We start from the raw sequence: 25,521 nt of genomic DNA, 5'->3' as shown, positions 1-25,521 counted from the left end.
GATTTTAATAAATCAATGAAGGAAAGAATAAGGATACCTGTTTCATTGGTTGAGCAACATTATAATAATATATGCTTTCTAGTTGATGCTGATTACACCTTTGTGCAAGCTGCCACACCAAGGGTTAGATGGTTAAGGCCACTTGGGTATGAAATTAATGTTGATGAAGCTTCAACAACCATCATAACACTTCTAGCAGAGGAAGTAAAAAAAAGTGCAAAGATATTTGGCAACTATGAAATGGTAAAATCAAAGATTACCATGGAGTTGAAAACTACCTCAACATTCAAGAAGAAAGATAAGTTGGTCAAGAAGCTAAAGGCCAAATTTGGAGAAGGGGCAGATGAGGAAGAAGAGGAAGAAGATGAAGAGGATGAAGAGGAAGAACAAGCACAAGCACAAGAACCTCTTGCATTGACTTAAGGCATGGGAGAGGATAAGGAAGAGGAGGAAATAGAAGGTGCCAAGGGAGAAGAAGTCGAGGAAGCACCTACCCATGCTGAGCCAAAGAAGAGAAAGGCTAAGACACAACTAGTGGCTAAGGCAAAGAAAACTATTAAACCAAGCCTAGTGAAGCCAACAACACCTACCATTAGAGCAACAATAGATGCAACAACATAGAAGGCCAAGGAGATGTCCAAGAAAACAGAGAAAGGTGGCAAAGTGAAAAAGAAACAAATAAGAAAATATGTTGCACAACCTGATTTAGATGAAGAAAGAAGAGAATCAGATGATATAAGGCAATTCAAAGTGGTAAGTCACAAACCACTTTTTGATATTGAAAATTTGTGTGAAAATGTCAAGAATAATGCAAATTTATCTAGTTTTAGAAATGTAAATTTTGATGATTTGAGCAAAGAGGAGAAAAAGAAAGTGGAAGAAGCCCTATATGCAATGATGTCAAAACTTAAGCAAACACCATTAGAATTTTCCAACTTAGTACCCAAGAAACCATATGACTTAGTTGAGCAAAAATGGCATTATTGTTTAAATTTGGAAAAAAAAATAAGGGAAACCACTTTAGCCCAAGTAGTGCTAGAACTAACAAAATGGTAGATTGCTAATGCTAATAAGAAATATGGAGTTAGGTTTACACCTAAATATAGAGCCTTCAACATTGTTCAAAATAATATTGAAGATGTGGTCAAGAAATCAATCCAAATATGGAAACTTATCTATGGGTTGACCATTGTGAAACAAGGAGAAGTTGACCCTTTTGAGGGTAAAGATGATGACAAGGAAAATGACGATAAGAAATATGATACAGTTGAGGAGGAAATTAAAAAGTAAACTGATGACAAGGAAACAATTGAGCAACATCAAGATAAACAAAGTTTGCAAGACACACAAGTTTCAAGTGTCAGTCCCTCCCATGACATAGTCAAGTCTATTGAAACTATTATTGTTAAGTATGTCTCTAATCTTTCAACTTAGAACATCAATCCCTTGACTACAAAAGACTTGAAGAACATATTGGAACAATATACACTATAGGCTAAGCTATGTGATAATCCAATTTTGGTCAATATAGATGAGCTCCAAAAGGTAGTAACTGATGTCACAAGGGATAAGGTGAATCCACAAGAACCACCTTCTGTCATCCCTTCAATTACTCAAGTAAAATGTTTGACTCAAACAACAGATACATCTACTAAGGTTGATACACTTGATAAAATTGACATAGTGGAGCAGAAGTAGACTATAGAAGAAGAATATGACACTACTACTAGACAACAAGAAGCATGATAGATAGATTCATCTATACCTGAAGCACAAGGACAAGGTGCTATTCATGTCATTGTGATAGACAAGAGAAAATATGAAGAGAGTGAGGAAATACCAAAAGTGAAGGAACAAGAGGCCATCCAAGCACTAGTAACCCTACCAACATCTAGCACACCTTCTACAGAAACTCTTCAGAAGCTGAACACATAAGCTATACCATTGCAAATCCTAGTACCAAGCTCCAACTCTTCAAAAGTTAAAAAGGTAATTCGCTATGGAGCTATCAATCTTGATGAAGAGATTTTTATACCCAAGTTTGATTATGATACAATAACATTAGACCAAATAGGCATCTTACAACAAGCCTTAGAGAAGAAAAAACATCAAGCAATGCTTAGGAGTGAACATATGTAGAAGCAAGCACTTCAAGACATTAAGGACATCTTTTTGGATGCATTTAGTCTACCAACTCCTAAAGATACCAAGCCACTGCTAGAACAATAGTCAGATATAGTGGAAAAGGTCAATAATGAAGACATTGATACTAATGCTAAACTCTTAGAATGGTCTAAAAAAAATTTCCAAAGGAAGGTAAATGAAAAGATATCTGGTGATATAACACTCACTCAAGTTGTATTGGCTACAAAGATTGAGGATGTGAAGAAGGTACTTGAGAATATATTCTCATTGTACACCAAATTGTCTGACCCTACACTCTTCACTCAAGAAACCAGACATCATATTCTAAGCCTGGAGAGAAATCTCAACATATTAGGTATAAGGTTACCTCAAAACCTTGCTTAGAGTGAGAAGCATTTTCATTATTTGCTTCAAAAAAAAAGTTAGTTAGCTATGTTAACAACATAAGAGGCTAGAATAAGAGCCAAATTGACATGTATACAAGCATCCCTTACCCCACATATGGAGATATTGCACTAGGAACTAGGTTATGCTGAGACTCTACTCAAGAAAGTGATGGGGTCAAGCCAAGTAACAAAATGGACACAACAGGAAAGGGAAAATTTTTATTAACTATGTAAATATGCTAATACATTCAATACAAAGAAAATAGACTTCAAAACATGCCTTAAGGGCTTACAACACTATAAGTCTGGAGATAATTTCTCCTTTTAGTACCTTCTCTCAAACTCCACTCTAAACTGCCTTTTACAATGCCATAGATTTTCTTAAATAGACCTGGAAGGGTTAAGGATTAGGAATACATTCTAGAAAGTGCTATTTGGCATCCATCGACCAAATAGAAGGCTCCAGATGTCGCATTAGAAGTTGGGGCAAACTTAGAAGAATCTAGAAATGGTAGCTGAACTTTCGAAAGGCATAACTTTTGAACCGTAGCTCCGATTGACAAATCGTTTACATTTCTGGAAAGCTCTCGAAGCACTCTATAGCCCTATGGACCAGTTGCACTCATACCCCATTTTTTGGCCCTATTTGAGGTCATTTAATACCATGAACCTAACTTTGAAGCATTCTTAGGAGGTGTCCAAAAATTGAAAAATTGCGATAACTTTCAAACTATAGGGCCTTTTGACCCGATTCTTTTTCTAGAATGCTCTAAATTACAATGAAAATCATCCAACCAATTTACACCTTCTAGTTAACCAAAATGGTGGCTCAATTAAATACTCCTATTTTTTTGGAATTTACATGTATCCCAAGGTAATTAAAAACTCTAACCCAGAACACTAATAGTGGAACTATGAGAGTTGGAACCTTTATTTGACCCAAATGGGTATCCAAAAATGAAAACACATGAAATAGAAACTAAGTCTAAGTACTTTTTTTGGGTGACACAGGATTTCCCTTATACCTCTGGATGCTATTGCATCAGACAGATCCCAATCTTTCTACTCTAGATGGCCTAGTACACCTTGTTGCCAAGCTTGCAATCCAAATCAAGTCATTGGATGTTGCACATGACAATTGGGATGCAATTCTTAAAATCATAATGGAAGTCCATAAATCTTTTTTAGACAAACACACTATATGTGTATAACCCATTTGACATAAGTGTTAGAAAGGTGGAGAATAAATAACATTAGGCATTGGGGGAGATAAAGCAAGCGAGAAAAATACCATTGGGAGTATGAACAAAGGGGGAGCAGAGAATAAAAGAAAGGAAGAAATAATAGTGGGGGAGCCTAGTAGTACAGTTATATCATTAGGGTGATATACATTTTTTAGATATTTTTGGCATTCATTTTTTTGGAAAGCAATAAATAGATACATATATCAACTATGACAGATCATATCAGATGAAAGAGTATCAAAAACATCGCATTGAAGTTAGAGAGGAGCACAAATTTTGGATACAAAATAGACACATTAACTCAAGGGGAGTTATCAATTTTGACAAATATAGGTTATTGCCAAATTTTGAAATTTTGAAGTTTTGTATATAAGTTGAGTCATGGATATGTTATGCTTGAGAAGTTAAGTAGAATGTTGTATATTTCAGCATTTTTGACACTCAGGTCAAAGGGGGAGATTGTTGATCTTAGATTGGTTTTGACAAGTGACTGTCGACAAACTTAAACCATTTACTTAGTTCATGCAAAACTAGTATTACATGTCGAGAACAACATGTAAATATTAGACCATGTCGAGTTGCAATCAGTGCTGAGTCACTCAAGTACTGAGTAGATAGACCATGCTAAGTGATTCAAGTGCCAAGTAAATAGTGGTGTTGAGCAGCATAGGTGCTGAGTCAGAAGCATAAATACAATGTATGCCGAGCATCAATGACTACATATGTCGAGTGACATAGTTTGGACTTATTTGTTTGTAATGACACAAAAAACTATGCAAAAGATTTCTAAACTGACTTAAGGATAGATTATGATCTTTTGGAGATAAGGATGAATCTATATGCATATTCCCTATGTAATTACATGCAGCCAAGCAGAAAATGGGAAGGTTTAAGTGGAAAAATGGATGAATCTTAGCCGTAGATTCATACCTAACCTTAAGCCACCAGAGTCTTCTTAAGGAGGAAAAAGCTCTAAATTCTATATAGTGTACAAGGGGTGAATAATTGAATTGGAAGAGTGAAAAAGATAGTTTGCAGAGCATTCAGGGTGACTTAGTAGTAAGAGTAAATTACAAAATCAATTAGAGAAGAATAGAGGATAGAGAAGGATATAACATTGGAGACATCAGATCGTGAAGGATCAATTGGACATTTGTGTAGAGGTGATCTATCATCAAGCAAGCAAGTGCCAACCACAAGATCTATGCTGAGACATTTTAACAGGTGATTTTAGTTAAATCTCTTTAAAAAGTAGTCTTAATAGGCTACATGAAATCTTTTAATAGGGTGTTTACTTAATTGTAAGTTGAAGTCCTCTAACTAGACACACTTCTAATAGGGTGTTGAAATCCTCTAACAAGGTGGGACTTAAAAATCTTTGTAAGCCTTTAACAGGGCATGCCTTTCATAGAACAGACCATGATTCATGGTCAAATCATTGTAACCTTCATTGGATACACTTTATTGCTGCAATAGTAAAGATTTGTGGGTATCATCCCCACCCCAAATTTACTTTATCACTTGGAGGATTTTTGGGTAATCATATCTGGTGTTATGTGTGTGTTTGATTACATGTTTACATGATTGATGCATATGCTTTACATGTTATTTTAGTACATTAATGCATGTGATGAATGAATGGTGAAAGTTTTATGGGTCCAAGTTTGAACTCCTAATTTACCCACACCCCCTCCCCCCTCCACCCCAAGAAGTTTACTCTCTTCCCACTTGTAATTCCAACACTTACAAACTTATGAACATCCATATACATTTGTGGCTTATAATACTTATCCTTAAGAAAACCCAATATCTTATCAATTCCAAAATGTCCAACCAAACCACCACAATATTTTTCCTTAATCAAATTAATTATCATAGAAATTTTTGGTATACACAAGTAAATTCCATTGAACAACATACCTTTTTGAATGAAATAATTTTCATACTTATTCATTTGATCTAATATTTTTGGTGCTCTACACTCTCTCCATGACTCAACAAAATAAGGGTCAGTATCATACAATTCCTTCATTTTATCAAAACCAAGAACTCCAACCTTCATCTCAATCAACAAAGAATGTCATCTATTCAATGCATCAACAACTTGGTTAATGACTCCACTTTTATGCTTGATCACAAATGTGAAACTATGCAAGTACTCAACCCACTTTGCATGTCTTTGATTGAACTTATGTTGACTTCCCAAATACTATAAATCTTTATGATCAGTATTCAATATAATCTCCTTAGGAATCAAATAATCTCTCTACTTCTTCAAGGCTTGAACAATACCATAAAACTCTTGATCATACACAAAATACTTCATCTTAGCATCATTCAACTTCTCACTAATGAAAGAAACAAGTTTACCTTCTTGACTCAACACAACTTGTATTGCACTGCCACTTGCATCACATTCAACTTGAAATACCTTATTGAAATTAGACAACGCTAATATAGGTAACTCATCAACCTTTTATTTCAAAGTTTAAAAACTCTTATTAGCCCCATTTGTCCACTTAAAATTCTTTTTATCTTCTCTCATTGTCTTAGACATAGCATCAAAAACAAAATTGAAATTCTTCATAAACTTTCTATTGAAACTAGCCAAACCATGAAAAGATCTTACCTCACCCACATTCTCAGGTGTAGGCCATTCCAAAATTGCTTTAACCTTCTTAGGATCCATTCTCAAACCATTAGTTAAAATCAAAAAATCCAAATACAAAATCTCCTCTTGCATAAAGGAACACTTTTTCAAATTAATAAAAAACATGTCCTTTTTGAATCTTTGAAATATTTGTCTAACATGCTCAAGATGTTCTTCCCTAGTCTCACTGAATATTAGAATATCATCCAAGTAAACAATCAAAAACTTACCAAAAATTCACTTGAGAACTTCATTCATCAATCTCATGAAAGTACTTGGTGCATTAGTCAAAACAAAAGGCATAACCAACCATTCATACATACCACCTTTTCTCTTGAAAGTAGGCTTCCATTCATCACCTTTTCTGATTTTGAGCTAATGATAACCACTCTTCAAATCAATATTGGAAAAATATTTTGCTCCACTCAAACAATCCATTATTTCATCCATCCTTGACATAGGCAACCTATATTTCTTTGTGATCTTGTTAATAGCCCTAGAATCAATTCACATTCTCCATTCTCCATTATTTTTAGTTTCTAATTTCATATACAACAAATACACGTCAAATTATGTGTTAATGAAAGTTTTGTCTTATTATAAATTTCATAATGAATGAAGTTCATTAGGTGATAATTAAAAAGAATAATTAAAAAAATCAATTAAATGTCAATAAACCCTTAATTTATACTTGAAGTTAAATGATTGTGAATACACAAACCATAAGAAATTAAAGTCAAAATTATATCACACAACATTATATCTTATAAGCCTACGAACCATAAGATTGGCACTTTCATGCTCATGATTTTATATAAAAACCTATATAATATATCATTCTGAATCTTAAAAAAATAAAACTCACAATCTACCTAATTTATTATTATTATTATTATAATTAATTTATTATAAAGTCCATGCCACTACAAAAGCCCATAACAATAAAATAATGAAAATTTAAAATTTACAAGTGACACTTTATATAAAGAACACATTGTATTTCATTGAACATATATGAACAAGAAAGGAGACAACAACCCCACGAACAATGAAGAGTTTGGGTCACCATCAATGGAATCTTGAAGATTAGAATAATATGTGATATTGAAAAACTCAAACCAATTAACTCCCACTTACCAATACATCACATTTATTGGAATAACAATTAAGTAATGCAACTTACCAAATCCATATTTTGTGCCATGAAAAAGTGATTGATTTGATACCCAATGCAACTTATGTATATAAAATCATGAGCATGAAAGTGCCAATCTTATGGGTCGTAAGCTCATAAGATACAATGTTGCGTGATATAATTTTGACTTTAATTTATTATTGTGTGTTTATTCACAATTATTTAACTTAAAGTATAAATTAAGGGTCTATTGACATTTATTTGATTTATTTATTTGATTCTTTTTAATTATCACCTAATGAAATTCATTCATTATGATATCTATAAGAAGACAACTTTCATTGACATATAATTTCACATGTATTTTCTTTTAAAGTGCTAAATGGTGCTAATTTTAGATTTTTACTTGCTAATAGCTCTGGAATCAGTACAACACATGGTCTCAAACTTTCTTTGAGAAAACCTTTCTACAACAAATCTTGCACTTGTTTGTTAAGTTCTTCATTCTTAGTAGGTGTCAATCTATATGGTACTTTGTTAGAAAAACTAGAACCAAGAACTAGATCCATACAATTACTTATACTTCTTACTGGTGGTAAACCATCAAACTGAAATCTTTCAACTTCTAATATTGATTTGAATAAAATTTTGACTTTGAGATACCCTCTTGGAATCAAACCTCTAGTTCTTACTAGATTTGTGGTTTGAGGATTGTGAACCATGTTTCAACTTTGAATTTGGACTTGGATCTAGTTATTTAAATTTGAACAAACAACGTTATGAACTTTGGTCTTTGAGTCTTCCAACTCATAGATCACCTTTAAATTATTATGAACTAGAATGGAGTATTTTTAAACTTTCCTAAACTTCTAAACTTGATCCTCTGATAAGGGTCCGAACTCTTGAATTAGTGAACTTACTTTTTGAATTGGACTGAACTTATGGGAACCATGATTAACTTCACTATAGATATGCAAAGTAGTCTAAACTTGGGGGAAGTTTATCAAGCTATTTCAAACCCAATTTAAAATGTTCCTCTAAAATAATGAACCATGACTTGAACTTTGAATTGTTGAATGAAGATGAATTAGAATAAACCATTGAACTTGCGTGAGTAAATTTAAGTACTAGGTTCTATCTGGGTACCAATAAACAATATTAGGGATCAAAGAAATGGATGACCTCCTTCTAGTTGTAGGACCTTGCTTTCACTTTCGTTCTCTCCTCATGTCCTCTTGATATTATTTAGGTACCTTTGATTTATGCTCTTGATGACTTATACAGGTGTTGGATATTACATTATTGTACTTTATGATGTACATGTTTATATGTGATTTTTTTGTTTTCATTATGATAGATTAGACTTGTATTTGAGAGGACATTGTGTTAGATGATATTACCTTTTAGATTTGATGTTTTGATGCTATAGAGTGCCTATCTCCTTGAGATGTGTGTTTCTAGTACTCCCCAGAGTGGAGATTATACATATGTTTGGGCTTTGTTTAGTGTCTTATCTTTTAGAAGGGTACCTTGTCACACCCCTTTAAAGAAACAAGTGGTACAACAAAACATTGGTTTGTGTTTCATCGTAGGTAGTTGAAAGTTTCATCATGTGTAGTTTAGATTTTCTTTGTACAACACTAGAGTTTATTGCACATAGTTCATAGTAATATCATACTTTAAAAAAAGTTGTATATATTGCTAGTTTCACCATATTATCATATACATTCTAGAGTTCAATCACACAATGTTAAAAGAGAAATCACATACCTCAAACAATGAGCATTTTTTGAACTTTTTGAAGGATGCAACTTGATGTGTCAAATACCCTTTTGGGAGTTGCATCTCCCCAAATTGGAGCATATTTCATATCATCCATTTTTTGGATTGGTTGATATGTTATCTCATGATTTTATGGGTTAGATTGGTCAACGAACTTGTATGTTTTGATCATGTATGAATCTATATTTGGGATTTAAAATAAATGTCACATATTATGTTAATATGGCTAATGGAATGAACCTTGCATAATTAATCACCTAGTGGAAAAGTACATATTGGCAAGTATTGAACACTTAGGACCCATTTGGCTACGAGAATATAAAAATGGGAATATGAATACTTATTCTCAAATAGAAAATGGGGTTACATATTCCTAGTCTTGTTCAATTCACCTAGAATTTGATGCGGAATTCACAAAGTCAAAAATTTATGTTTTCTAAAATTAAAAAAATTGGAATAGGAATACGTATTCCAATTCCACCTATTTAGGTGGAATAGAAAATGCTTATTTTTGGGCCAAAATTGGAATACATATTCCAATTTTATTCCTATTCCAATTCTGATTTGGTGCATCCAACAAAGAATTCAAAATTTTAAGAATATACATATGCCTATTCCACTTGTATTCCCATTGCCAAATGGGCCCTTAGGGATCTTTGTTTAGTCAATTATGTCTTCCATTGTGATCTTCTGGTTGTTGCATGTATTTACTTATACTTTATTCAACTACTTGGTCTTTTATCCTTCTTTGAAGTATCTTCGAGAGGAGCATTACATATGGTTTTAGAGCCCATGTTCAAACATTGGGATCTCTATATATATGTTTCTTGTCTACTATATGTTATGGATGAGTGATCACTTGTGTGGAGTTTTAGTGATCTAATGGAGTCTTGTTACTTGGGTACCTAAGTGTGATAATTTTACTATCCAATATTAGTGACCTGAATAATGCGAGGAAAAATAAGTGAATCTTCTATTTTTGTGCACCTTTCAGGGATAGATGATACCCATTATGGAGAACCACATTCAAGCATCTTAGACCATGTGGTTGATGCTTTTCTCTTGGGTCCAGAGTGGTTAGTGATCCTTGTGAGGTCCATGCACATATATGGCTTGACAATTTTGTTTTATGTTGTCCTTTGGTATAACATGATATCTGATGTATTGATGGAAACCCTTGAAGTGTGGTTGAGATCGATGTGCCATAGTGTGGCTTGATTTTCGTATGCTTTCTTAGTTGAAGTTGTTGATTGGTGTCCATGTTTTCCCTTGAGTGCCTTTTTTATTTCTCCTTGTGAAGTATGGTACACCCTCTTCTATGTTTTCTCTTGATTGAAAGTAAAAGAAATAGATTATATTTGTTATTTATTGACACCTCATTGTAGTATTGAAATATTTCCTTACATTTAGAAATGGTTGTGTATTATAGCAATTGTTGAAAAAAAAAATTGGTAATGAAGATAAAAACTAATTATTCCAATAGACTATGTGGGTTAATGACTTATGTTCCCAAATTGCTTGTTTCTTAATCTTGTGGAAAGTTATGTTGTTATTATGCATTCAAATAAGTATATGTTCAACATCATCATGTGGACTCAGAAATCATACCCCATAACCCTAAATGTTATAAATTGTTGTATTGCATGGAAATGAATAAAATAAATTTCTTTAAAATAATAGTACCTTTTTATTCATAAATATATTATAGTTATGAAAATGATTGAGATTATTGTTTGATGTATGTGGGCATGTTCTCTAAGATAGATGGGGTGATGTTATCCTTAGTACTATATGGTGATTACTCCTTTTGTGTGGTTGTTCCCAATCACTGTGTATAGATGTAATTTGATTGGCACTTTATTTCAATTGTTTGGTGGATCTTTCCACCCATTGTTTGAGTTGGCATTTTCCTTGCTTGATCTATTTAGCAAGATTTTTGTATCTTTCACTTTGAGACAATTGTCACCTTGATTTATTGTTGAAACATGTGCATTTTGGGTTTTAATATTTGAATTGACAATTTTTCCATTTGGCATTTTCCTTTTTTTGGTGGTGCCTACTCTAATACTTTCCACTGCTGATTAGTTTTTTATTGTGACTCTATCAAGTTCAATTTAGACCTTTGATCACATGTACAAGAGAGAATATCACAAAGAACTACTGGTATGATTGTCAATATACGTAAAAGTCTTAATGAGAATTTATCTTACTCATAATATTGACAAATTCTCACATTGTGGATGAAAGAAAAATAAATTTGATGATAAGATATGTGTTTTTTAAATTTCAATGGGTTCAAAATGTTTTATTTTGTAAATCCTTTGTTTGATTGATCACAAGTGTTTTTATCTATGTATTAGCTAATCATTAATGAGATTATTGTTGGCAGAATTGATGAGGTTGAGAACATAAGTGATGATTTCAACGAAGTAGTGATTTGATTACATGATGATCAATTATTGTGTTGTCATTGATGTCAACTATTGACGTACTATTCTTAGTATATTGTCAAGTATATTTGAGTGTTGAAGAGAGATTAAGGTGTATGATGAAACCAATGAAGAGAAGAATGGGATGATTACTGAAGTAATAGTGTAACTACTACAAGAAATTAGTGACAATCAATAGGTGATTTGATTGGTTTATAAGATCCATGTTGAATGGAGTGGAACAATCATAAGAGGATGTCCATTGGATAGTGAAGATGATGTGATTACGATAGAAACTCATTATCAAGAAAAGTAAAGCATTTCTAGGATGGAAAGATGATAGGTGACATAGTTTAAGGTTAGACATGTAATCAATGAAGTTATGATAGAAAGGTTGAAGAAGAAACTGATAGGTTAGCAAAGACTAAGTTCTTGAGTAATAACCGATTGACTTGAATTAGTGAAAGGTGTCATTAGATTACAATTGAAGTGACATGGATATATATGTGGAGGTGTTCTCATATGTCATAGTGATTGAAATTGTCTTTTCAAGGAGGCTTTTAGAGCAAGCTCATGAAAGGTCAAAATGTATTTGACCTTTGGCACATAATACTATGAATTAATGGTTCAATCATGAAAAGTGACTTGTAACATAAGATAACATCTTATGGAAGTTGGATCTTAGAGAGATATTTGAATTTCCCAATTGTAATGTATTTAGGGGTTGGTTAAGTTGGTGTAAGTAGAAAAAAGTAGTATATTATGTGAAAGGAAATGTTTGATGTTGTTGATCATTGTCCAACTAGTGTCTGAAGAAGTGGAAAGTGTGGTCTAGTCATAAAAAAGAGAAGTGAACTAAGAAGAGTAAGAGAGCTTAAGAAAATCTAAATAGGCATATGTAGTGCTATCTCAAAAATTAATCTTTTTATTGTTCCCTAATAGTAACAATAGGTAAAATCCCTTAACTTGGTATATCCTAATAGGTAATCATTAATAATCCTTTAACTTGGTGGAACTTTAATTATTGTACAAAGTATTTCAACAAGATGACTCCTAACATGGTAAATCTTGTAATAGGGTTATAAGTAAATTTCATAACAAGGTAACAATTATCATGTCTTTGTAAACTCCTAATAGGGTTAAGATCCTAATAGGGCATACTTTAGAAGAGTGCAAATTATTTGTGGGTACTAATCTTGACTATATTTTTAATCCAAGTTGGATTTCCACGTAACTAAAATATCTATGTCAAATCTGTGAATGATTTCATGTGTTGATATTTTATTTGATTCTTTAAGCTTGCTTACTAATTAGTCTTTTAAAAGCTGAAAAAGTTGTTTGATTTGTTGATTATTGATTCATCCCCCCCCACCCTATAATATAATCACTTAGAATCATGCTTTGGTCCTTTGTTGTGGTGAAAGATTAACAACTTGAGGTAAAGATCCAATATGATGAAGAAGGAGGCTCCTAAGTTCTCAAGAGGAAACTATCCACTATGGTCTAGAAGGATGAAGCTATATCTCAGAGGTATGGGAGAGTAGTACCAAAATCATGTGGTCACATGATATATCACTCCTATAGGAACTCTTAATGAACATCATCTGATGATATAACAAGAACACATTACTACAATAGATCTCATTGCAAGTACTCTTTTAGATGAAGAATATGCTGATGTCAAAGATCTAGATATAGATCATGATATGTGGGAAAAACTAAAAGGATGTAGTTGTTACTATTAGAGAGGTTGGTGGAACACTTGTGGAGGATGATGTGATTAGAAAAATTCTAAGAACATTTTCACCCAAATATACAATTATAGTCTTAATTATTCAAGAGGTTAGATCTTTAGGTAATGGTTCGGTTGCATTAGATTCATTAATAGGAAAGTTGACAAGTTTTAAGATTATTAACTTTGATATTAGTATGCCTAAGATAAAAATGCATCTATGACTCTTGCTCTTGGAATAAAATGAAGAGAAGGTTCTTATAGTTCATCTCCTTATGATTATGATTTTTTTTTTAAAGAAAAAAAGAAAAGTGAGAACTATTTGTTCTACTTTCTAGAAGATTGCTGCGAGGAAGTGTGAAGTACAAGGGTCTTTCACATTATATGACTAGTGATAAATTAATATATTGAAATGGAAGAATGTGATGGAGGTGCAATAAAGTTTTTAAACAACAATCCCTTTTTTGTTAAAGGAGTACTATTGCTCTAAATGATAAAACACAATGCGAAGATTTTTATATTGTTGAAGGACTAAATTACAATATTTTAAGTGTTTCTAATATAAATAAAAAAGGTTATGTATTGAAACAAAAGAAGGAATGTGCATGATCATTGGAAAATCATGAGATGTGATCAATACTAGTGAACAAACAAGAGGTAACTTATTCCAACTAAATTATACTATTAATAGTTGTTTGACTACTAAGGTTGAGGATTGTTGATTGTGCCAAAGGTTATAACATGTCAAATTTGATAACTTGGTCAAAGTGAGTAAAATAAATTAGTAATATGATAGTCTAATCTAGAAAAACCATACAATGTTATGTGCAAAGAGTGTCATATTAGAAAGTTAACAAGTTCTAGCCTTATTTGTAAGAGTTACACTTCTAAAGGTATTCTAGACATAGTCAGGATAGATCTATGTGGTCCCATAAGAATTCATAGTTATCATGGAGATAGGCATTTCATGCCATTTGTAGATGATTACTCCAAGATAATATGGGTTGTCTATTTTAAAATTTAAATTAGAAGCATTCTACATGTTCAAAGTCTTCAAAGTCAGAGTAGAAAGGGAAATTGGTAAGTGTTGGTATCTCTAACCATTGTTATCTATTAGTGTCAACCACTTAGTCATTTACAAGGTAGAGTCATATAGTCATCACTGTGACCAAGCTACTCTACATAGGCCAAGCCATGTACATTAGACAATATGTACTAAGTAATTTCCATAGAAGTAGACTAAGTGTATGGTCACAAAGTAATTTTCTATATGTACCAAGCTCATCAAGCAACCAAGCAAGTTAGCAGCGACCAAGTAAATTCCAAGTATGCAAGTACCAAGTGATATAGTATGTACCAAGAATTAGAAGGTTAACAAAGGTTGAGCAATAACAATGTGGAGCATTAGAAATAGTAAAGGCGAAGAAATGAAGAGTTTAGATAAGAGTTAGGAATGGAATAGAGTTTGAGGCAAAATGATTATCAGACCAAATTCGAACGTTATTTAAGTTTTGAAGAGGTTGTTATAGAACATTTACATGATGTGGATCACATATCCCTATGTGTATGTTTAATGATCAGGATGAAGAGAAAAAACCTAGAACCATTGAGAAAACTCTTTATGGAAATCTTTAAATAGTGATGATCTTGACCTAGATCATATGATGTGATATGTGAAGAGAAGAGAAGATTATAGGTGTGAACATGAAGCATTATACTATGAAGGGTTAAGAAGATCAGAAGTCATTCAAGGGTTCTAGTATCATCTAATATAGAAAGTGACCTATTCATAAGTAGTGAATATGAAAGGGAAAGTCAATCATTATCAAATTAGTGGAGAGGATCAGTTAGTAAGGAGGAGACAAGAAATCAAGTTGTAGAACAAACTAAAATTTAGGTACTAAATCAGTTTTTAACAGACTTGAATTAGGATAAATAATTTAATAGAGTGGTCTTAACAGATCTTTGTAAATATCCTAAAAGATTCCTTAATTATAATTGTCAAATCCTCTAACAAGGTGAAACCAAATAGTTTCTTAAGTCTTTAATAGGATAGACTCCTTATAGGGTAGATCACATTTTATGGTCAAACATTGTAACCTTAACTGGTTAACTTTATTACTGCAGTAGTGAAGATTTGTGGGTGTCATCCCCACCCCATATTTACCTTCACTGCAGAGGGTTTCTGGGTAACAAATATTGTGTTATGTGTTATTACTTTCATGCATGTGATTGAATTGATTTACATGTTACAAGAAAGTTTACATTTATAGTTTTGCATGCACAAGTTATTGGTAGATGTGATTGAATCTATGAAAAGTGAAAAGTTTAATAGATGTTGATTCACAACCCCTCTTAGTATCTAGTTTACTCTACAAATCAACTGTAAGAAGTTAAAATGTTTGAGATTAGACAAAGGAGGTGAGTTCACTTCACATGAACTCAATGCATATTGTGAGGAACATGGAATTAAAAGACAAATGTCAACACCTAGGACACCTTAGTATAATGGATTTTCTAAAAGAAGAAATTGTTGGAATATTCAAATGGGAAGAATGTTTCTGAGAGTGGGGGGTGAATCAAAAGTACTAGCCTTTAGCCTATTTTAAATCCTTAATAACATGTAACTAAAATTAACATGCACATATATAAACATATCAAACAAACATGAAAAACAAACATGCATCACCACATAACACTTGAGATTTTGGTAACCCAGAAACCCTCCATGAACAAGAAGGTAAAACTGGGGTGGGGATGATACCCACAAAAATCACTGCAACAATAATGTTTGACCACTTCTGATGGTCTACCTTGTTAAAGGCCTGCCCTATTAAAGGCTTTACACTGTGTCAATAGTGACCTGGTTAAAGGATTTACAAACACTTTACATGAAGTGTTACTTTGTTAAAGGATTTAATTACCTTTTTAAAGGATCTACAAAATAGCTATTAAGCTAACCTATCAACATAGGGTTTCCTTTCTAATACAATGGCTAAAGAGTATTAGGTATAATAAATCTGATAGCTTACAATCCTTGATTTCTGAATACAGGCACTTAATCTACTTTCTCTAACCTTGATCCTTTGAGATTTGATATTTGTTGATATCCCTTGCTTTGTTCTGATCAACTGAATGTCTAACTACTGCTCTCTTCCTCTAAGTCTTTTTACTCTTCACTCTGAACTCCACTATAGTTTCCCCATACACTCCCTCATCCATTCATAATACAATGAAATTTTGTCTTCCTTATAAAGACATTTAAAGACTTAGGGTTAGGTGTGGATCTATGATCCATATTGAATCTCTGTTTCCTACTCATTCCTTGTTCTTTTGTTATTGGTTGCATGCCCTCATTTTTTTAATTGGTTGCATGTAGTTTGCATAGGAAAAATAAAAGATTCAATCTTATCTATTTGATCCTTCTAGATCCTTCAATATCGGCCATAAAAATGGTTTACATCTAAATTAGTGAAGTTACAAACTCATATGTGCATTCTGTGTTACGCGACACTTACTAATTTTTGATGCTCAGCACATGTAACAAAACTATCTTACTCAGCTCTTGTTGCATTTTTGTTTTGCTCGACATCATCTATGACTTGGCACTTAAATATCACTCAGCTCTTGTATCATGCTCAACACCTAAAGTCACTTGACACTTGATCTTCACTCGGCACTTGAAGATCACTTGGCACCTAAAGGCTGCTTAGCTTCAATATAGAAAGTGATTAAGTGTGTTGGCACTCAAATGTCAAAACCATTCTGAGAATAATAGAAATATGTCAATCATTGATTGCACAAGAAAATTGATTTTATAGAAAGGTGCAATTGAAACCTTTTAAAGAGAAGTGGTGAGTACCATAGTCTACACATTGAACTAGGTATAACGAAAGAAAGATACAAACAAAATGCCCTATGAGATATGGTATGGAAAATCACCCTATGTGAGTTACTTCAAAGTATTTGGAAGTAGATGCTACATGAAAATAAATGATTTCTTAGGAAATATTGATTCAAGAGGTGATGAAGGAATATTGATAAGCTATTCCATGAAGATAAAAGCTTACAAGTACTCTTTTTTTTTGGTTCTCGCAAAGGTATCCCCACGATCCAAGGCCTAGTGGGTTCCCTTTATGGGGTGAGCCTTGGAGTAAGACTAATCCTCTTCAGCCACAGGATAGTCTAGCATTACTCCCAAGTGTCTGTGATGGGGTGATTCTGGGCTAGGGAGTCAAACCCAAGACCATGGGGAATTACCCACAACCTCAGACCAACTCACCTAACCTGTGGGGGCAAGCTTACAAGTACTTTAATGAAAGGAAAAATAAGATAATAGAAAGTACTAATGTGAGAATTAATGAGTACTCCAAACAAAATGATGAATATAGTAACAAAGAACTAGAAGACTACAAAGGATTTGTTTACATGAAACCTATTGAACATGATTCTACAACACAACCAATAGTAGAAAAGGAGAATTTATAGGAATTAGTCTAAGTAGTTAAGGAAGGTCCAAGAGTAGAACTGGGGTTACCAAGGTATTCCAAGCTATTTCGTTCCTAAAATCAAATAATTGGTGATAAGGATGTTGGTGTATTAACTAGAAGAAAGAGAATAGAAAACACATGTTAGTTGTCTCAATTTGAGCCAAAAATAATAAATGATGCTTTAAAGGAAAAATATTGGATAAAGGCCATGAAGAAAGAATTAGAAAAAATTAAAAAGAACCAAACATGGACTCTAGTGCCCTTACTAGTGAACAAAAATGTAATAGGAACTAAATGATTTTCAAAAATAAGATGGATGAAACATGTGAAAGGGTCAGGAATAAAGAAAGGATAGTTTGAAAAGGCTATGCAAAAGAGAAGAGAAGGGACTATGGAGAGCCTTTTTCACATGTGGAAAGACTTGAAGGAGGTAGAAAATCACTAGAATTTTCTTCTTAAAAAGGATTCAAAGTTTATTAGATGGATGTCAGGTCATATTTATGAATGGTATTTGGAAGAAGATATTTACATAGAACAACCTGAAGGGTTTTTCAATTCATAAGGGAAGAACATGATATGAAGATTACAAAAGGATGTGTATGGATTGAAAGAAGCTACAAGAGCATAGTATGCAACGTTAATTAATCATTGATGAAGATTTGGTTCAAAAAGACTAGTAATAACAACAATATGTACCTCAAGGTAGAAAGTGATGACAAGCTATTTCTTACATAAATATCTATTGATGACATCATCTTTGGAGGCAATGATGTGATGAGTGTTACATTTATAGAGCAAACGAAGATGGAATTCAAAATTTTTATGACATATCAGATCAAATTCTTCATAAGACTCAAGGATGGCATATATATTACTTAAACCAAGTACATAAAATAAATATTGAAAATATTTGATTAGAAGATTCAAAACTAGTTGGTACTCCTATGAAATATAGGTTACAAGTAATCCAAGGAAGATGATGCAAAGAAAAGAAATGAGATACCATACATATACATGATTAGAAGGATGCAATATGTGGAGCACAATAGATCAAATATAACATTTGCATTTGGATTAGTAACAAGGTTTTCCTCTAATCCAAAATAATCACACTTGATTGTAGTAAAGAGAATCTTCAAATATCTCAAGAGGATTAAAGAGTATGGATTGTGGTATGGAAACAAAGGGAATTTCACATTAAGTGCATGTACTAATGTTGATTAGGCAAGTAATGTGGATGAAAAAAAGAACACAAGTGGTTGTGCTTTCTTTCTAGGTGAAAGACTTATTTCATGGACAAGTAAGAAATAAAATTGTATATCTTAGTCTACAATTGAAGCATAATACGTTGATGTCGCAATGAGTTGTACACAAGTCATATGAATCAATAAATTTTTGGAAGGGATATGGGAGAAGGTTGATGAATCAATGGTTATCTATTGTGATAACACATGTACAATAAGTATTTCAAAAATTTTATTGATGTCCTCTATGACTAAGCACATAGCCATCAAGTATTGGTATCTTAAAGAGAAGGTTAAAAAAAAGTAAAGTTTGAGTATTAAACAACTACGGAATAGGTAGCAGACATATTCATGAAGCCAATACCAAGGATATATTAGAGTAATTGAGGGGAAGGTTAGGGATAATACCCTTATATGAATTGAACTAAAAGAAGATGCAAGTTGCATCAATTCAAGTGAAGATATTCAATATCTTGAGATTTAAATTGATGTATGGATGCTACTCTTTAGGGAGAGGAGTTGCAAAATTAAGAGGTGTGTGGTGAAGAAGCATAGGTTGATGATTACATAGAAGAACACATAACATATATACACTTACACCTTCAGCATTTTTGTCAAAGGGGGAGAGACCAAGAAGATGACTTCATAGATAGATTGAGAAGATGACTTCATGAGAGAAGGATAGTGTTGAATAAGATGGAGAGATAGAGTAGAATGAAAGGAACTAAGAAGGTTCTTTTAGTAGAAGCAATAAAATAAATAAAGAATAATTTGATGCAGGAGCATCCTGAGTGAAAGAGCTATCTTGTATCACCCAAAAATATTTCAATTTTGTCTCTTAAATAAGGGTTTTCTTAGTGCAAAGTTGTTGTTTTTGAATCATGCTACTTAGTAAGTCAGTCATACAAGCTTGAAATGTTCTAATTTAAGAGGTGGATGTTCATCTTGGATATGGAAGCCTACAAGTTGAGGCTCACTGCCATATCATGAGTATCCATGAAGTTATAATGGTTTTTTGGTGTGCAATTTTGGTATAAGAACTTTAGGCTCAATTTTGAAGACCTTAGAGGTTGTGAATGGGCTTCAAAATGGGGTCAACTAGAGATTGCACGAGTTGGGAGCTATAGATTAGTAGTTGCAAATTTTGTGAAGTGGTTATAATAGCCAGTTAGAGAAATGGTTCAAAAGTTATGGACTTCCAAAGTTGGGCCAATCAAAATTTCCAAAATAAGTGTCAAAGGTGTATCGAGCTGACTCTATGTAATTTTGGAGTTAGTTGGTCTCAAGGATTGGGATTTTATGTTTAGAAACTTCTCAAACGGTGTAAAAATTCCTATTTAAGGAATGCCCATACATTGTCTAGGACAACTCTGGGTGATAGTTCACAGCTCCGTGTTGAAAATTATTGCAATGAAGGTTCCCATGTGGGTTTTCATATTGTATTTCAAAATTCTATAGTTATGCATTTGCGGCAATTATTTTGTTCTCACTAATTTTTGTTGTTTCTTTATTTTTGTTATGTGTTTGTGGTATTCAGGGGAGGACCCTTCATCATAATTTTTGTAGACAAAGGAGTGAACCTATATGAATGGAGTTTTACATGGAAGTGTAGTGAAAGGGGGATAATCTATAGCAAACTAAATAGGTTAAGGTGAAGACACAAGTGGAAACATTTTGTTTCCAATAATTGCAAGAAGTCAAGGCTCATATAGTATGTATTGTACGTATTTCCATCAATGCCAAAGGGGTAGATTGTTGGCATAACTAACGAGGTTGAGAAAATAAGTGATGATGTGAAGAAAAAGTGATGATTTTATTTTATGATGATCAATTGTTGTGTTGTCATTGATGTACACTATTGACTTAGTGTTCTTAGTATGTTTCCAAGTATAATTAAGTGTTGAAGAGAGATCAAGGTGTATGATCTAGCTAGTAAAGAGAAGAATGCAATTATCAATGAAGTACCAATGCAACGACTATAAGTATTGAGTGATAATAAATAGGTGATTTGATTGGTTTATCAAATCCATGATGAATGGCATGGAATGATCACAAGTAGTTGTTCACTAGATGGTGAAGCTGATGAAGTTTTGATAGAAACTAATTATCAAGATAGGTAAAGCATTTATAGGATGGAAAAATGATAAGTGAGATAGTTGGGGGTTAGATAGGTGATCAGTGAAGCTATGAAAGATAGGTTAAAGAAGATATTGACAAGTTAACAAAGAATGAGTTCTTGAGAAAAAAATGATTAACTAGAATTAGTGAAAGGTCTCACTAGATTACAAGTGAGGTGGCATGTATATGCATGTGGAGGTGATCTCAGACATCACAATAATTGAGATTGAGTTTGTGCAGACATTATAGAGGAAGCTCATGATGGGTCAAAATGTGTTTGACCCCTTATACAAAATACTATGAGTTAGTAGTGCAATTGTGAAAAGTGATTTGTAACATAAGATAACATCTAATGGTGGTTGGATTTAAGGGAGATATTTGAATTTCCCAATTGTAATATGTTTAGGGTTTGGTTAAGTCAATAAAAATGGAAAAAACTAGTATAAAAGGTGAAAGAAGGATAGGTTTGAAGTTATTGATCATGGTCTAATTAGTGTGTGAAGAATTGGAAGGTGTGGTCCAGCTAAAGAAAGGAGAAGTAAGTTGAGAAGAGTAAGAAAGCTTAAGTGGATTTGAACAAATAGAGGTAGTGTTATTTCATAGATCAATCTTTATATTATCCCCTAACATAGGTGATATCCCTTAACCGTGTTGATCTTAATAGGTCCTCATTTTAAATATTAAATAGCGTATATTCAAAGTTCTTTGACAAGGCTACTCCTAATAGGTTAAACCTCCTAATAGGGCTATAAGTAAATCCACTTACAAGGTAGAACTTAACTGTATTTTTATAAACTCCTAACATGGCATACATTAGAAGAGTGCAATTTATTTGCAAGTGCTAATCCCTACCATGGGTTTGATTCAAGTTAGGTTTTTGAATAACCAAAATATATGTGTCAAATGTGTGAATGATTTCATGTGTTGATGTTTCATTTAATTCTTTAAGTTTTATTACTAGTTAGATGTTTAAAAGATGAAAAAGTTGTTTGATTTTCTGATTACTTATTCACCCCACTCTTAGTAATATAATCACTTAGGAAAAAAAATTATACTATTTAGAATATGGAATTATCCTTCATTTTATTCCATACATTGGTTTCAAAATATCTTCTCTTTTATGGTTCTAAACATTTCGTCTGTTGCATGTTTCAACAATTAGGACTATCTACTTTTAGCTATATTTTATTATTTCATCTGGTATAAAATATGTTTATGTCCTAGGATGGTTTTAAATTTTTCATGTCATAAAACTTGTTGAAATATTTCCAAATATTTTTCAATAAAGTCAATCAGAGTCTAGATGTGAAAGTTATGGTTCCTAGAGTGAAGGTCATTTCTTGCTTAATGTATTATCATATGACCAAACACTTATAATGCATTTGGTTGTATTGTAACTACTCTTCTATCATATGATAAACTACCTAATCATATAATTTAATGACCAGAGAGAATATTTGACCACTCTTGACCATTTTTGGAGGAAGTTGATGATTGTTCCAAATACCCTTCATTGAGTAGAGACCAATTCAACCACCACAAATTAGATTCATGGCCATTGGAGAAGTTTAAATTCTATGTAAAGGCTTAAAGGATGAACCCTTATTTCTCCATAACCTACTTGGTCCTTTAGTTGAGACCATTTCTTATGTATGCTTATTCATTGTGATTTTAGTCTACTTTTGTGATATGAAGTGCAAATTGTGAGTGTTCATTTCTTCGTGAAAAGGTTATCTTTGGATAGTTGGGCATGACTTGGTCCACTTATGAGTGAACATTAGTATTGTGGGTCTTGATGACTATGCACTTTATGGGTGCTTGCCTATTTTGAATGAGTTATTTGGTGTGGATACACCACTAGTTTAGTTACTGATGGGTGAGTGTTCTTGGTTTTGATTATGAAACTTGGTGTGCTTGTTCTTGATTTTACCTTGAGTTGGATGTACCATCCCTAAGAAGAGTGCAACTTTGGTAGAGAATCTTCAATCTTTGAGACTTGAAGATGAGTTAGTGAGGTTCTAGTTAGATTTAAGAATGTTACTGATTGGCATGGTAGTGTTATTTAGTATTCAAGGGATGAGTTTTCCCCATGGTTCCGATTTGATTTGGAAGCACACGGTCTTTTTATCTTTAATAGGTCCATGTACTTGCTAGTTTGTAGATTGGACACATCACAATGAGGTAGGGTGAAATGTTCCTTGCCTTGTAGTGTAGAGGTCATGACTAGATGAAAATGTCCTAGTGTACATTAAGTTCCTTGTTGAAGGATTTTGTGGAAGTGTGATACTGTTTCTCTTGTGGTTGACCTTTTTTAGTGTTTGATGAGTTGGTTTGTGAGTATTGGAGTTATTTAGTATCACTTGTGGAGAAGTCGCTAATCTATTCTTGAGTTTAATTGGTTTTGATTCTGCACTTGGTGTGATTTTTTTTTTGTTGACTCGTAGGCTTCTAGGAATAAGCCTACTCTTTGGTAGAATGATGTAGTGCCTCTCCAATTTTCTTTATGTATGTCATCTTGGTTGATGTGACCTTGATGCTCACACATATGGAGAAATCATGTTGGGACTCATACGTGGTCTACACCCATGGGGTGATTTGACTTATGTTGTTGTATCAATAGCCTAATTATGCTTTATGGACATGACTTATGGAGCTAATTATGCATTTGATGGTTTCACTGAGGTATATATCATTGGTTACGTAGATTGTATCATATCACGATGTTGTTCTATGAGTACGATTAAGATTTGAGTAGTGGTTGCATTGCACTATTGCACCTAATTTTGGTTCTTGAAGTAATGTTGACTCATGTGTTTAATCATGTTGTTAGTGGTATTTTGACCATATATGTATCATGGTTTTTTATGATTTTATTTGGTGTATTTTATATTGAGGTCATTAATGTTTCTTCAAGATAATTGTTCAAGTTTTGTAAAGTATTAGGTCATATATATTATCAAGTAATACAAATTTTATTTCTATTATTATATTCTTATAGTAATCAAGAAAGTGATTCCTCTATATTCAAGTTTGGGGATTATGGATTATATTTCCACATGAAAAATGTTCATTTGGATTACAAATTATTATGGTTCTATACTATAGATATTTTTTCTTTTATTTCTATTGATATATATGTTCAAATGATGCAAAATGATAATTTAAATGATTTAATTTAAATTCTTTCTCATATGATTATATGTTGTTATATGATATTGCACCATTGTTATGCATTGATTTCTTGTTGGTGCTAGTGCAAAGTTGGAATGGAGCCATAGTCACTTGCGAGATCTACATGATGCCCCATTCTCCTTCACATGACTACATGTCTTTATGCACTTAGAAAATTTATATATTGAACAACCACACTTGATATTTTCTATTTATTGAACAAGAAATAGGTACATTCACCCTAAATTTAGGATCTAAGTGTGTACCTATTGTACCATCTTAAAATTTGCACACTTTATTTTGAGACATTTTAGCCCTCCTTAGTGTGGTTTCAACTTCTCTTCATCTCCTATTTTGTTTTACTCTTCTTCTTCATAACTTTCTTTTCAACATAGTCTTCTAGGTGTTGCTTTGTTACTCTTTTGACCATACCTTCTTATCAACTCATTATCTTTTAGTTTCACCTACACATCTCTATGAACCTTTTTGAGGTATTCCTATCCTCTCCTCTAGGACTAGATCAACCTAGTCTAGACTAGGTCAACCTAGTCCTTGGTGGTTGTAGGGTTTGGGTCCCTAAAGTCCTTGAGTTTGCCAATTACTTTTATTTACTCACTCAGTGCCCTAGAATATTTTCCCATCCAAAAAATAGTGTATAAGGAGGCTTGGGGGCTCCATTTTCATATCATACATTCACAAGACATCCATAAGAAATAAAAAATTCAAGGTGTTATTCAAGAAAACATCTTCAAGCATTCAAGCCTAAGCATCTATTTCTTGCACTGAGCTTCTTCCTTCAAAGTGGTAGTGGAGTTTAGCTCTAAGGAGAAGATCCATTATTCCAATCCATTCAAGTTCTTCTATTATTCATCCATGGAATGTCACATACATTTTCATACATGAGGTTTTGGATTTTTTGATGTCCTTATGGTTTCTTTGAGTCAATTCTATTACACTTGCATATTTGGTCACATATCAAAGTCAATTGCATCTTC

Source organism: Cupressus sempervirens, chromosome 4 (assembly GCF_028749045.1).
Source record: "Cupressus sempervirens isolate cs-2001-9-10 chromosome 4, ASM2874904v1, whole genome shotgun sequence".
NCBI classification, from domain to species: domain Eukaryota; kingdom Viridiplantae; phylum Streptophyta; class Pinopsida; order Cupressales; family Cupressaceae; genus Cupressus; species Cupressus sempervirens.
Note: the sequence above shows the minus strand (reverse complement) of the source record.